This window comes from Pseudorasbora parva, chromosome 6, assembly GCF_024679245.1.
Source record: "Pseudorasbora parva isolate DD20220531a chromosome 6, ASM2467924v1, whole genome shotgun sequence".
Lineage (NCBI taxonomy): Eukaryota > Metazoa > Chordata > Actinopteri > Cypriniformes > Gobionidae > Pseudorasbora > Pseudorasbora parva.
Genome location: NC_090177.1, coordinates 33110401 through 33124241, shown reverse-complemented (window position 1 = coordinate 33124241; position 13841 = coordinate 33110401). Strand labels below are relative to the sequence as shown.

The 13841-nt window shown below is 39.4% G+C and overlaps 1 protein-coding gene across 5 annotated transcripts in view; it reads right to left on the bottom strand.

Annotated features, from left to right (window-relative positions):
- sulf2b (sulfatase 2b) overlaps positions 1 to 13841 on the bottom strand; it is a 191095-nt gene that overhangs the window by 110189 nt on the left and 67065 nt on the right. For all 5 annotated transcript variants that reach the window (XM_067446721.1, XM_067446722.1, XM_067446720.1 and 2 more), the window contains one exon: positions 13494 to 13553. The gene's annotated coding sequence lies outside the window, so the exon portion shown is untranslated. The remainder of the gene's footprint in view (positions 1 to 13493; positions 13554 to 13841) is intronic.

The window sequence follows — 13841 nt, the reverse complement described above, 5'->3', positions numbered from 1 at the left end:
CATGAGCTCTTTCCATCTTGGAAAGGACACTCCAATATTTACTTTTGTCTTGTTGATTTGCCTGTTGCGTTGCCGTCTTAATTCTCTTTTCCGCTTCCTTGGCGACTCATATTCCGCAATGTTACTAGGTCCCCGACCCGGGTCGAATTCGGTAATCAATCCCGGGACGTGGTTGCTTTCACACAGAAGGCGACCCGGCAATGTTCCGGGAATATTGCGGGTCCGACGTGCAGTGTGAGAGGGGCTTAAGAGTGATCCTCCATCATCATATAGCAGCCTCAAGCAATCCTCCTCTTCACATTCGGCACGGTGCCATCGAGTGTAAAAACGCGAAAAGCGAAGCTTGAATTTACGGGTATGTCCCTCTTTGGCTAATGTACTTTCAAGATGGAGGAGCAACATGGCGACCGCCATCCGAACCCTCAACACTTATGTATTTTCAATGGTATATTATAAAATTACGAGAATGCATTATTACTTGAAAGAAGTAAATATACATTAATGAGCACATATTTTTGAAAGAACTAAGTGATTTTAGCTAAGAATAAACTAAAAAAGTTACACAGTGTAGCTTTAAATTAAAAATTCAAATCTTTTTTTTTTTTTTTTTTTTCAAATCTATTGATGAGCTGCTATATTATATTAAAAAATATCCTGGCTCTTCCAAGCTTTATAATGGCAGTAAATGGCAGCCCAAAATTTGAAGCCCAAAAATGTGCATCCATGCATTATAAAAGTACTCCACAAGTTTATTTAAATTTTTAAAATAAAATATCTAATTTCCTGTGAACTGCCTTCTGTATTCAACTTAAGTAGAAAGTGTAACGCCTTTCGTAGTTCAAAATGCTTGCCTACACTTTTTCAGTAAGTTGAATACAGAAGACAGAAGCTAGATATTTTAGTTATAGATATTTTTCTGACACAAACCTATTTATCCACTTCAGAAGGCCTTTATTATAACCCCCCGGAGCCATGTGGAGCACTTTTATAATGGATGGATGCCCTTTTATGAGCTTCAAATTTTGGGCTTCCATTCACTGCCATTATAAAGCTTGGAAGAGCCAGGATATATTTTAATAAACACTGATTGTGTTCGTCTGAAAGAAGAAAGTCATATACACCTAGGATGGCTTAAAGGGGGAGAAAATCATAAGGGTAATTTTGGATGAACTATCCCATTAAATACTAGCTTGTATGCTATTCCAAACACAGCCCACAAAAACGAGATGAGTGAAAACTGCAGATTTTGTATTTTCCTTCCATTTAAAAACTATTCTCTCTCTTTATTCCACAAAGTGCCCAAAGCCTTCCTACTGTCTCAGAATAAGCAAACAATGTGACTTGTGTTGCTGTGATAAAAGCATGCATGTCCGTGTTAATCGTTTGCTACAATCCTGGAGCACAATGATGTTTTACACCAGATTACACTCAGTTCATGGAAATCTAGCATGTTCCATTGGAAATGCAGAGAGACCGTAGCGCTTAGACTAAGTCCTCTTTTAACTGTAATAAGATTTGTTTTTACCGCTCAAAACAGGAGCTGTGCAATCTGTGAGATTCACAAGATTAAGAGGTGAAAAGGTTTTTATTTAATACCCATAATTCACATTTTGGTGAATGTAAGTAGTGGTAAAACGGTCCTGATCCTCTCTTTTGTTGTTGTTCCAGCAACCTGTTGCGTTAGATCTGAACTCTCACATGTTTGACCTGACAGATTAACAGCACAGAAATCAGGACAGATACAGAGGTGTTACGCAAGAGCTCAATAACGTTAACAGGTGCACGCATAGAAAGCTCTCTCTCTCTCTCTCTCTCTCTCTCTCTCTCTCTCTCTCTCTCTCTCTCTCTCTCTCTCTCTCTCTCTCTCTCTCTCTCTCTCTCTCTCTCTCTCTCTCTCTCTCTCTCTCTCTCTCTCTCTCTCTCTCTCTCTCTCTCTCTCTCTCTCTCTCTCTGTGATTTAGCCATTGCCTCTTCTTTGACCTCCGCATGACACAAAGCTATGATCACATCCTGTTACCCATCATCCCTCTCTCCCTCACCCTCTGTGCCCGAGGCCCACATTAACCACGGCAAATTGCCCAGCCATAATTACAGCTCATTCTCCGCCGTGCCGTTATGCTTTGGGTCAGTTCAACGCTTAGATTTCAGAATCACTCTCTCCTGGATGGAAAGAGAGCAATTCAAATGGCAATTTAAAGGTCTCGGTTTTTTAGCAGCACACCCGGAATATTTTCTCCACTCTTTTCCCCCCTCAATTCCATATGTGCTTCTGTAAGTGCACTGCACAAGTATAAAAAGCAGGAAAAAAATAAGCCTAATACCTACCTGCCTACATACGATAAACTATAAGCATGAACATTCACATCTCTCTCTGTGAATTCCCATCCTGAAATGGGTTTGCTCAAAATATTATTTCGAATCTTTCTCTTTTCTCTTATTTTGTGGAATTACGCTCAAAGATGCGAGTGTGAAATACAGAGAAACACAACACGCTAGGCTGCACATGTGCACACGTGCTGTTTCCTCCACACATCTATTTGCTCACACTTAAGTTCTTTCAGCGCTTCATCCATCCATCTGTCAATATTCGCGGTTAAGAGGGAGAACGAAGGCATTATGATGAAAAATAAATGATGTGACGAAAGAAAGCGAAAGCTTTAGAACTGAGGAAAAAGACATGAATCTCCAGCAAAGTCCACCTCAAACAGCTCAGCTCACTAATGGGAAGAGTGTTTACGTGTCAGCTGTATGTTACTGGAGCTGTATTTTTAGCACTACGCATTAAAGAAGAACCTCTGGGTAGGTAAATGCCGCAGGATACAGAACAACATTTTTATGAAATACTAATAGCATGTTAAACGATAATATTCTGCAATTATCCAAAACAAAAAAACAACAACAATACCTTTTAGAGACAAAATGAAACACTTATGGTCACACTCATTGAAAACATTAAAAAAGCACCATTATTGGCCATAGGGCAAGTTATTTCAAAATAGTTCTTGTTACATTACAAAGCAATCATTTTCAGCACCAATCAAGCAAGCTTAAAGGGCTACTTCAGCGATTAGTCAGCTTTGTATCAGTAGAAAATCCTCAGATGACGCAAATATCGTCATTTTGCGTCATCGGAGGAATTTTTGGCCAGAGGCTAAAGACTACAACCAGTAGAGGGAGTTATTTCTGCATGTTTTCAACCCGCACATGGGCGGTGGGTAGGGTTGGGCATCGAGAACCGGTTCTAATTTGGAACCGTTTAAAAAATAACGATTCCATTGGAATCGTTTAGAAAATGTATTTTCGGTTCCGATCTTCGGTTCCAAGCGCGCAAGTTTTGGTTTCCATGGCCACCTGATTTCCGGTGCTTGCGCGCCCGCTTATTCTTTTAGTCATGGAAGCCCGGTATGCGGCTCTGAAGTGTGGATTTATTTCACTTTTAAAAGCCTGGGTCGGCACAGTGCAAATAGTGTTGTCAAAAATATCGATACTGAAATATCTGAAAAGATACGATAGCCTGCTCAGCTTCTACAGTATCGATCCCAGCTGCTCTCCTCTCCTCTCCTCTCTGACCGACAGCGAGTTGACACGCAGCCGCATATTCTCACTCAGCCCGGTTAACCCTCTGAACACGGCGAACGCGCGTTCTGCTGGACTTTTCCTCATGACAGCGTGTTAGTGTTAGTGTGTGTGATCGGTCTGAATTTTGCGCGGGATTGCACATAATTCTACGAATCCCCTCAGATTTCAAGCTCACATCTGAAGCGCACACACACACATAGCCTACCGTAATAAAGCCGCCCCTGACATAGCCTACAAGTGCAAATATTCGCTTCTTTTTCCAGCTTATTATTGGTCAAATACACTCAAACAAATTCTCAGTGCACATTTTGAACAGTATGTAAACACAGTCTTAAAGGAAGAAATGAAGAATGAGTAACAGGAGCAGTGTTCAGGATCAATGAGTGCGGCAGTTCTTAAAGGGACAGCAGTCATTTGTTATTTAAAGTCAAACTACAAAAAGACAAACGATCACACTGCTCTTGACGGATCAACTTGTCTAACTTTAATGGTTTTATATGAAACTATTTAATTTTTTGCAAAAACATTATCCAATGTTATTTTAAATTTATTTAGCCACTTTGCGTTTTTTTATTGAGTTTCTTACCTGAATGTTAGACCTACCTGAAAAAATAAAGCAGTCTATTTCATTTATATCTTTTATTCTATTGTATTTATTTGTGCTATTTTTTGTAATATGTATCTTTGTTTATTCAATTTACCATTCAAAATCAAGCTTACGTGTGCTGTGTGTAAACTATTGCAACACAATTACCCCGTTGTAAAAAATACATTGAGTTAACAAATATTTGTGAGATAATTTTAATAGTAATTGATCAATGTTTATATATGAGAAAAAGCTTAAAAGCTTTATCATATAAAGTGATCTCTTCAGAAGAAATGTTTGATTGCCTAGACTTTCAAAAGACTTTCAAAATTATATAAAATATATCTAATTGACAGTATATGCAGCGTTTTTCCCCCTTGTATTGAAAATAGCATTGAATATCGATGTGATATGTTTTGACTCCACCCCTCAAAGAATCGGAATCGAGAATCGAAAAGAACCGGAATCGAAATTAAGAATCGGAATCAGAATCGTTCAAATCAAAACGATGCCCAACCCTAGCGGTGGGAGTTCGCACTCACAGCGCTCGGCTCGCAGATGCCGGCAGCATTCATGTAAACGGAGCTATGCTGAGCAAAGTGAGGGTTTCAACTTCTCAAATTAATTTCTATGAAAGTTAAGCTTGAGAAGGCATGAACTGAAAACGTGCCAGACTTTACACATGCTGTGAATGTCTACCACGAGCGGACGCGTTTAGCTCAGCTCTCCTCACGAGAGCTCATTCAGCTCATTCATCACGAGGAATGTAATCTGACTCATGCTGCGTTTGTGCCGTGACACTCGCTCGGCGACTCACTCATTGGCTGCGTCCGAAAACCTAGGCAGCTGACTCGTCTCCTCAATGCCTTATCAGGCAATGGCTTGTAAGGCAGTGTTTTGTACATGAAGGCACGCTTCCAAGGCAGCGTCACAGTTTAATGTTCTAAAGCAAAATAGAGTGAACTTTGGTGAGAACTAAACACATATTTAATTACTACATTAGTAATATCTCGCTAGAAAGAACATCAGAAGTGGAAAATATTAGTACAAAACATACATTTACACACAAACTGACCAGCAAACGCAACTTTCGGACGCCATCTTATTTTCCCAGCTCAGCTGTCACTGAATGGAAAGCACAGGATTGTGGGATATCAAAGTCAGCGAAGGATATATGTATGCTGCCTTCAAAGATCGATCAGATGAAGGTATCTCAGGAGACAGGAAATGAAGCTAGCATTAGATTCGGATATGGATTGATGCCTTCCTGCCTTCAAATGTGTCCTCTGAAGGCAGCATTTTCCAGGTTTCGGACGCAGCCAATATATTGAACAGACACGTTCAGGTTTTAATTGTAGTGTTTGTTCTCAAACTGAACTGATTTTATGAAAATGAATGCGGTTGTCAAGTGATCCAGTGATCCAGTAGAGGTGGCTTTGGAAGTGGCCTCGTAGGGCAGTGAAGCAGGTGCATTCTGGGAATTGTTGTCTTTCATCCCCATGAGACAATAGACTGTCTTTTCTCAGTCTGAAAGGCACCAAATTCAAAAATAATTACACATTTCTACTACAATTAATGACCCAGTTTAAATACAGATTCATCTTCCCAGCACTGAAGTACCCCTTTAATAATTCGCACTTAGCATAACATGTTTATGATTATGATTTATGGACACGGTTACCTTGCATTAAAAAAAATCTGCCAACTCCCACACACATGTTGCTAAATTCAGCCTATCAGCGACCCATTACAGTAGCCCACACCTATCTGTGCAATCTCTCCTCTGATGAGGTTAGCGTTTCCAGCAACAGGCATAGAAGATTACAGGCACTTAACTGAAGTTCCTTGCTACTTCATTAGCCCGCAGTCGAGACCCTTTATCGCTACTTAAATCTATTAAACAATTATGTTATCAGCAGGAGAGTGAAAGAAGAGGTTTGTGGGAGATTTTTGCCTGTGAGCATATATACACTCACGAACACCCACATAGTCACAGACACTTGAAAGGCTTATATTTAGTACCTTGACAACAGAGTGCATATTCTGCTCATGCAGCCCTCTCTAACTTCCTTGGTCTCGGTTATCTCACTTTTTCTTTCTCTCGCTATCGTCCTGGGTTTCGAGTCAATACGAAGCTGTAAGAACATCAGTCTGAACAGAATTTGTTAAATAAATATTACAAACTTAATTGGCCCTGCGCACACACAATACGAGACACAAAAAATACAAACACACACAGAGTATATGAACCATATTCAGATATGGATGGATAGATTGATGGATGGAAGGAAGGACTAAGGCATTTATAAGAAGCATTTATTATATACTGTTGATTTCACCTGAATAATGCAATGGCAGTCACAGTACAACGGTGCCAGTGCGTTCACCACACACCAGCTATAGGTGGAGAGTAGAGAGAATGATCAAGCTATTTCAATGGATGGGGATTATTATGAGAAAATGGACGAAATATGGAGACAGTTTAATGTCTCATCTGAAGGATGGGGATTTTTGACAGTATAGTGTCCCCATCACACAGACTCACACAGCTTCACACAGACATCGGTGAGCACCCTCTGCTAACTTCACTAACACAACTTCCAGCTGCAACCTGGTTTTCCTCAGGTCTCCCATCCAGGTACTGACCAGGATCAACCCTGCTTAGCTTCAGTGTCCATGGAACCCATGTAGGGCACATAGTGGGGCTAAATTATATAGGGCCAAAATGGAACCAATGGACAAACCAATGTAGGGCTCATAGTGGGGTTAATTCAGATAGGCCCAGCATGGAGCCTATAGACAAACCAATGTAGGGCTCATAGTGGGGCTAATTCTGATAGGGCTAACATGGAAACCCATGGACAAACGAATGTAGGGCTCATAATGGGGCTAATTCAGATAGGGCTAACATGGAACCCATGGACAAACCAATGTAAGGCTCATAGTGGGGTTAATTCTGATAGGGCCAACATGGAAACCATAGACAAATCCATGCAGGGCCCACACTGCGGCTATTTCTGATAGGGCTAACATGGAAACCCATGGACAAACCAATGTAGGGCTCATAGTGGGGCTAATTCTGATAGGGCTAACATGGAACCCATGGACAAACCAATGTAAGGCTCATAGTGGGGTTAATTCTGAAAGGGCTAACATGGAACCCATGGACAAACCAATGTAAGGCTCATAGTGGGGTTAATTCTGATAGGGCCAACATGGAAACCATAGACAAATCCATGCAGGGCCCACACTGCGGCTATTTCAGATAGGGCCAACATGGAACCCATAGACAAACCCATGTAGGGCTAATAGTGGGGTTAATTCTGAAAGGGCCAACATAGAACCCATAGACAAACCCATGTAGGGCTAATAGTGGGGTTAATTCTGATAGGACCAACATGGAACCTATGGACAAACCAATGTAGGGCCCTTACTTGGCCTATTTCAGATAGGGCCAACATGGAACCAATGGACAAAACTCAAGTAAGGCTTATAGTGGGGCTAATTCTGATAAGGCCAACATGGAACCCATAGACAAAACCATATAGGGCCCATATCTTAAGTCCATATTGTGCCTACATTTGCCCCACCAATAACTAGTGACTGGTTTGGTGAAAACATCTGATTGAAATGAATTAATCCATATTCAGAAATATTGTCAGAGAAAATATGTTGTTTGATAAGATTGCCCTTATACTGATTCAGAAAAAGTGCTTAATTGAAAAGTTACATAGCTTCAAGAACAGCAACATGACCACCTCACTTACTGAGAAATGTAGTTAAACTAACTGCCAAACACCGGAGAGACATGAGAAGGATTAAGCCTCACGTGGCTGATCCATAATGCATTTCTGCAGGGACAGATTCATGGTAATCATCTAGAATGTCGCCACGGTGGCATTTCTGGAACAGTGTGTGGCCTTTTATTGACAAAGCTTAGTGTCTCCTACTGACAAATCATTGAGAATGAGTTAGGTGACAAAATCAATGACTCTCGCTCTCGCTTTCTGTCTATATTTTATCAGCAGGGATGGTGGAAAAACGATTGATTGAAACTGTGGAATCAAGCTATTCCTGTCAACAGGTAAAGATAGACAAAAACATTAGAGATCCAGACCACATATAACAAGCGGCACTTTTAAAAAGAGAAATTTAGTAAAAAAGCATTTCATTTAAGCACTTGTGAATCTTCTGTAAATCGGTGTACAAAAATGTACGTCGAGTGATAAATGAGATTTATGCTGCAACAATGAGATATAAAGTATTTGTGCCAACATTTTTGATAATGTTCACAAAACTTTCATAGCCCCCAGATATTTTGTTCTCTGAATATCTGAACATTCAATACATCAAAAGAAAAAAACAGAGCCTTTTCTTTTAAACAACAACAACAAAAATCTATTTTATTCTAGCACCATGCATTCTTTTTTTATCAACACTTCAGTGTGGGTAAAAAAATAAAATAAAAAATAAAAAAAGCATTTTGAACAAAAAGCTGAGAAAATCGCATAAAACATGCACAAGCAATGCTTTAATTAGTTGTCTCTGCTTCTTTTTAAATTTCAATAGCTTGGTGAGTTTTGCGAAATCCAGTCATTTCATCAGGATTCCTGTATGATGGTTTTATTTTCTTTTTTTCTTTTTATGCAACATACTAACAATCGTGTTAACCATATCATGAAATATCTAATATTTTCCAATTTTCAAATACGTGTAAGTAACTATTTAGTTATTTGTTTTATTTTTTAATTTTTTAAAATGTTCCTTGAGGTTCACTTTAAATGTTGAAATGGTCCGTCCGTTTTTAAGGGCCAGTCCTTTAAGGCCTGTCGGTAATCGGCCACTGTTAGGGCCACTTGCTATTCCAAGCCAGTAAGTGTTTTGAAAACATTATCCATATAAAACCATAAATTACAGACAAAGCATTATGAAATCTCTCAAATGTACTTTTTTTGTTTGTGATGCAGATGCTTTTAGATCCAATACAGATGGCTGCTTCATATGCGAAATTACACTGCACCTCTTTGACAAAACACAATTTTTAACGCGATCAAGGACGCCATTAAAATAAACCATCCACTTGTGTTTGACGCTGGGATAGTCTGCACCAGTCAAAGCAGATGTGAATTTAGCAGTTGATCACATGACGCACTGAATGTCACACAGGTGTGATTCAAAGGGTTAAGTGTCAAAGGCGTCGAAGGGTTAAGAGACAATTAACAAAAAACCTCTCTGAGGTGAAAATGGAGTCAGAGAGCAAGCTACTGTATATAGATCTTCACCTGAACACGTTCCCAACTAAACACGATTGTCCATGAAATAAAAAAAGGCTGTTGTTTCCACGTCCCTGTGGTTTTGAGGGAAGGTCACTTCTCTTACAGGGACAAACATAACTTTTGATATATTATGTAAAAGAAAACAATGACTGGAATAAAACCAGCACAGCATTAAATCTTTTGATGGATGTCTTTGCCAGGGTGTGCCACATGGTCCGAGTTCTTCCTGTCATTCTAGCTACTTCCTTCAACTTCCCTTGTTTTTCTTTTTCTTCCTCGTCCGTTTCTTTACCTCGCCACCACCTTGGTGGACGGACACTTGACAAAAATCCAGATATGCTCAATAGGCACAACAATAACAAACCCATTACCCTATGACTATCAAATGCTTTTTAAACTAAATAAAGGGAATGTGGAGAATGCAGTTTCCACTTAAACCAAACCAAGGCAACTCTCGACACAACTCTAAAGCAATATGTGCACTGAATTCATTTGCAGATGTCTGTTTTCTCTTCTCCTGCCTTTTGGATTTTCAGAACCTGTGTTTCAGAACAGCCCACAGGGCATCCGGCCGACCTCCCGCTGGCTTTCATAAACTATGGAAGAGATTATGAAATTTATATAACGGCCGCAGATATCCGATGAGGATTATCGTATGTGAGAACACAGAGTGCGGTGTGCCAATGCGATTTTATGAATTAAACCAAAAAAAACCCACCACATTGTTTTATTCAGATTATTAACGCTCAATTAACTGTAGGGGATGTATTGTTTTAATAAAAAATCAATATTAACAGATGGTCTGATTTTTAATAAGGCAGAAGGGGGGCTGGTTGTGAGCCACTGGATGGAGTGATTTCTTCTTTCTTGGTTAAACACTTTCTCTCTCTCTTTCTCCTTATCTCCCTTCTGCTTCAGAATAAGATAAAAAGATGGTGATTACGCAAAGATCTGAATGAACAGATGGTTTGCCTTTTGGGAAAAAAGCCATTTTGAACAGCTTCCTTCAAACCAATCTGATTGGACATAATACACAGCCTTGTCAAAAAGATCCCTCCATCTTTCAGCAGGTTTGCATAGAGGAGAAACAAAGAGCAGAGGTTATCTCATTTAGACTAATAGCTGAATAATGGCTTTGGTCTAATACTAGAGGCGAAGATGTGTGCAGCCATCCGGTCAAGAAACGCTAGCATCTTAAAAGAAGGAATTAAAACAAATAGCCTATATTTTCCCATCCATTTATACTAGTTGTTGTACAATTGAACCGCAACTCTGCCTCATACATGCAATTATGGTAATTAGGGTTTAGGCAACCATGTAAACAAGCCCACATCTGTGCTGATCTTCCAGGGAAGATGTCAAGCTATATTAGCTGTGCTGAAATTACACACTGCGCAAAGGTTGCCATGTAGTTCAGATAAGTGCATTGTGATTTCCAACTGACAGTGTCTCGATGCAAAAAATAAAGTGATTTCGGGGTTACTAGACTGATTATTTCCATCAATATCAGCCAAAATATATCAAATGGTTATTGAAGAATTATTTACAACATGTTTTCTGTCAAATTCAGTGTCTGATGTGTGCCCAAAGCAATTTGCAGGCCTCCTCCAACAGCCTACTTTACAAGACAACAGGTCAACAACCTACGCACTGCTTAAACATGTTGTTTTAAAATAAAGATGGTTCTTCACTCTGAGGGCAACTTTGGTAAGAGATTAAGTTTCTCAGCCATTTGACTCAGATGTGCGTGTATGTTTGAAACAAAGTGAGTGGGATAGATAAATAGAGTAACAGGAGAGAAAGTGAGAAAAAAACAGATTAGTAATTCATAAAGTAAATCGCTTAATCACTTTTCAACTGCCATCACTGGATTCTCAGCACTCAGCACCTTTCTTAAAAGAAGGGATTTGGGCAGGACATACTGAAGGGCTCATCCTTTGTTGCTGCTGTTGCCGTTTAAACAGCCAACATCTTTAGATATAAGCCTGCCATGATTCACTTTTTTATAGACCGTATGTAGCCCCGCCCTTTTCAGTGCTGCACTCATTGTGTTCTGTCTTCCAGATCTATTTCCACAGCATAAAGGTAAGATCTTACAGATTTATGAATGAAACTTTCTGGTCTACTGACATTTGTTATGACATCTGCTTCAAGCATTTCAATGCTCATGATAACTTTTGTTAGAATGGGTGCGTTTACATGCACACCAGTAAGCTGATAACTCACAAATATCAGCTTATTGTAATAATCAGTTTTCCCCGTTTACATGCAAACCAGTATGAAGCAAGAAAACCGCGTTTACATGAATTTATTATTAAACCGGGTTATTTGCTTGAATTTTGGGTTTTCATGAGCTGTATGCCAAAATCATCAGTATTAAAACAATAAAAGACCTGAAATATTTCAGTTGGTGTGCAATGAATCTAAAATATATAAAAGTTTAATTTTTATCATTACATTATGGAAAATAATGAACTTTTATCACATATGCTAATTTTTTGAGAAGGACCTGTATATACATATATATATATATATATATATATATATATGTGTGTGTGTGTGTGTGTGTGTGTGTGTGTGTGTGTGTGTGTGTACATGTTTTTCTAGCCTGGTGAGGACTTCAAACTGAATGCACACAGACTCATGGGGACTCGTGTCACCGTGGGGACCTAAATTGAGGTCCCCATGGGTACAAAAGCTTATAAATCATACATAATGAGTTCTATTGAAAATGTAAATATGTAGAATGTTTCCTGTGATGGGTAGGTTTAGGGGCAGGGGCAGTGTAGGGGGATAGAATATATGGTTTGTATGGTATAAAAACCATTACGTCTATGGCAAGTCCCCACAAAGATAGCGCACCAGACGTGTGTGTGTGTGTGTGTGTGTGTGTGTGCAGTCAAGTGAAAATCGCTGTGCGGCATAAATGATAAATCTATTAGGCAGTCTATTAGTGAAAGTACTTTTCTTCTGTTCTTCTTCAAAACAAAAAGTTGCATCATAAATGACGTAAGCGTGTGGCAAGTGCAAGTGTGAGTGCAGGCCAGCGAGGGCGAAAGGAGGGGGGACAATCGTGCTTGGGGAAATACTTGACAGATAAGTGTAATTTCTCTACTTGTAAATACTACCGAATGCATCCCAATAACTTTGACTACCATATTATGTTAGCTTGTGCTGCTAGTCAGTTGCATATGGTATCGAATACGGTATCGTTAAGAACCGGTATCAAAACTGATGTATTAAAATTGGCTCTGAATCGAAAGATTCTGAACAATACCCAGCCCTATCTGTGCTAATAGGACAGGGTCTGTCAGCAGTCGTGGACGGGACCTACGAATTTTGTGACGTCACAAAAGAAAAAGTTCTGAGATGCTGCTTATGATTTATGGGATTTAAAAAAGACCAGTAGGTGGATTTTTAACATTAGGGTGTTTGTGCACACACTCTGCCAACACACATTTATGTTCAAACCATATATAAGTCAATGTATACCATGTATAAGTGAATTTGAATTCTGCATAATATGGTCCCCTTTAATACTTCAGTGAAGCACTTCAGAAGCTAATAAATAAACCAAGTCCCTGTCAACCAATACAACCACTCCAGCTCATTGCCAAGATTACCACAGTCTGGATTCTGCAAAAGAGCTAAGAGTTTAGTTTTTCATGTTTATGAGAAAGTTGTTTACACTCAGTCAGGTTGGGCCCTGGAGACTTTGAAGCTCGTCTCATGATAGCCATTAGCACTGGCCATTTCATTTCCCTCACGGCCAAGGCCACCTCTATGGCCCTAGTATCCAGGCAACAGCCTGAAGACACAACAAGGGTCATCGATGAGCAAGAAAAGCAGACCTCAGACGCCCCTCAGCTACCTTACAATTCATTAGACTCTGTACTAGACAGGAGAGTATCTGTGAGGTTAGAAATACTGTTTGTGAGTGTCTGTTTGATCGTTTCTGTTTCGAAACTTTGTTGGAGTTTAATGGACATGATGAAAGTTGTGCAGAGATGGAGAGACCACAACTCACTGGAGAAGAGCTTTTGATTGCTTACCTGAGATGAGTTGATTTCTTCTCCAGACAGTGGAGGAAATGGACAAACCATATATGTACACTGAGGAGAAAAGAAAACACAAAAGTTAGCATCTGCATTAGCATCCAGAATTTCGAAATAATATTTTTGCCTGATTGAAAAACGTCAAAAATTGTGTTGAATATGGTTTCAACCTTACAGTCTAACTGCCAAGCATCTCTTAGAATAGATTCCATTACAACTGGACCTCACAGTGCTAAACAATAACCAACATATTTTTTGTGAAATTTGGAATATTTTTTCATTTACAATTACAATGCTCATGATAACCTTTATTAACAAAATATAAATCCACTTTGCCAGCTAATT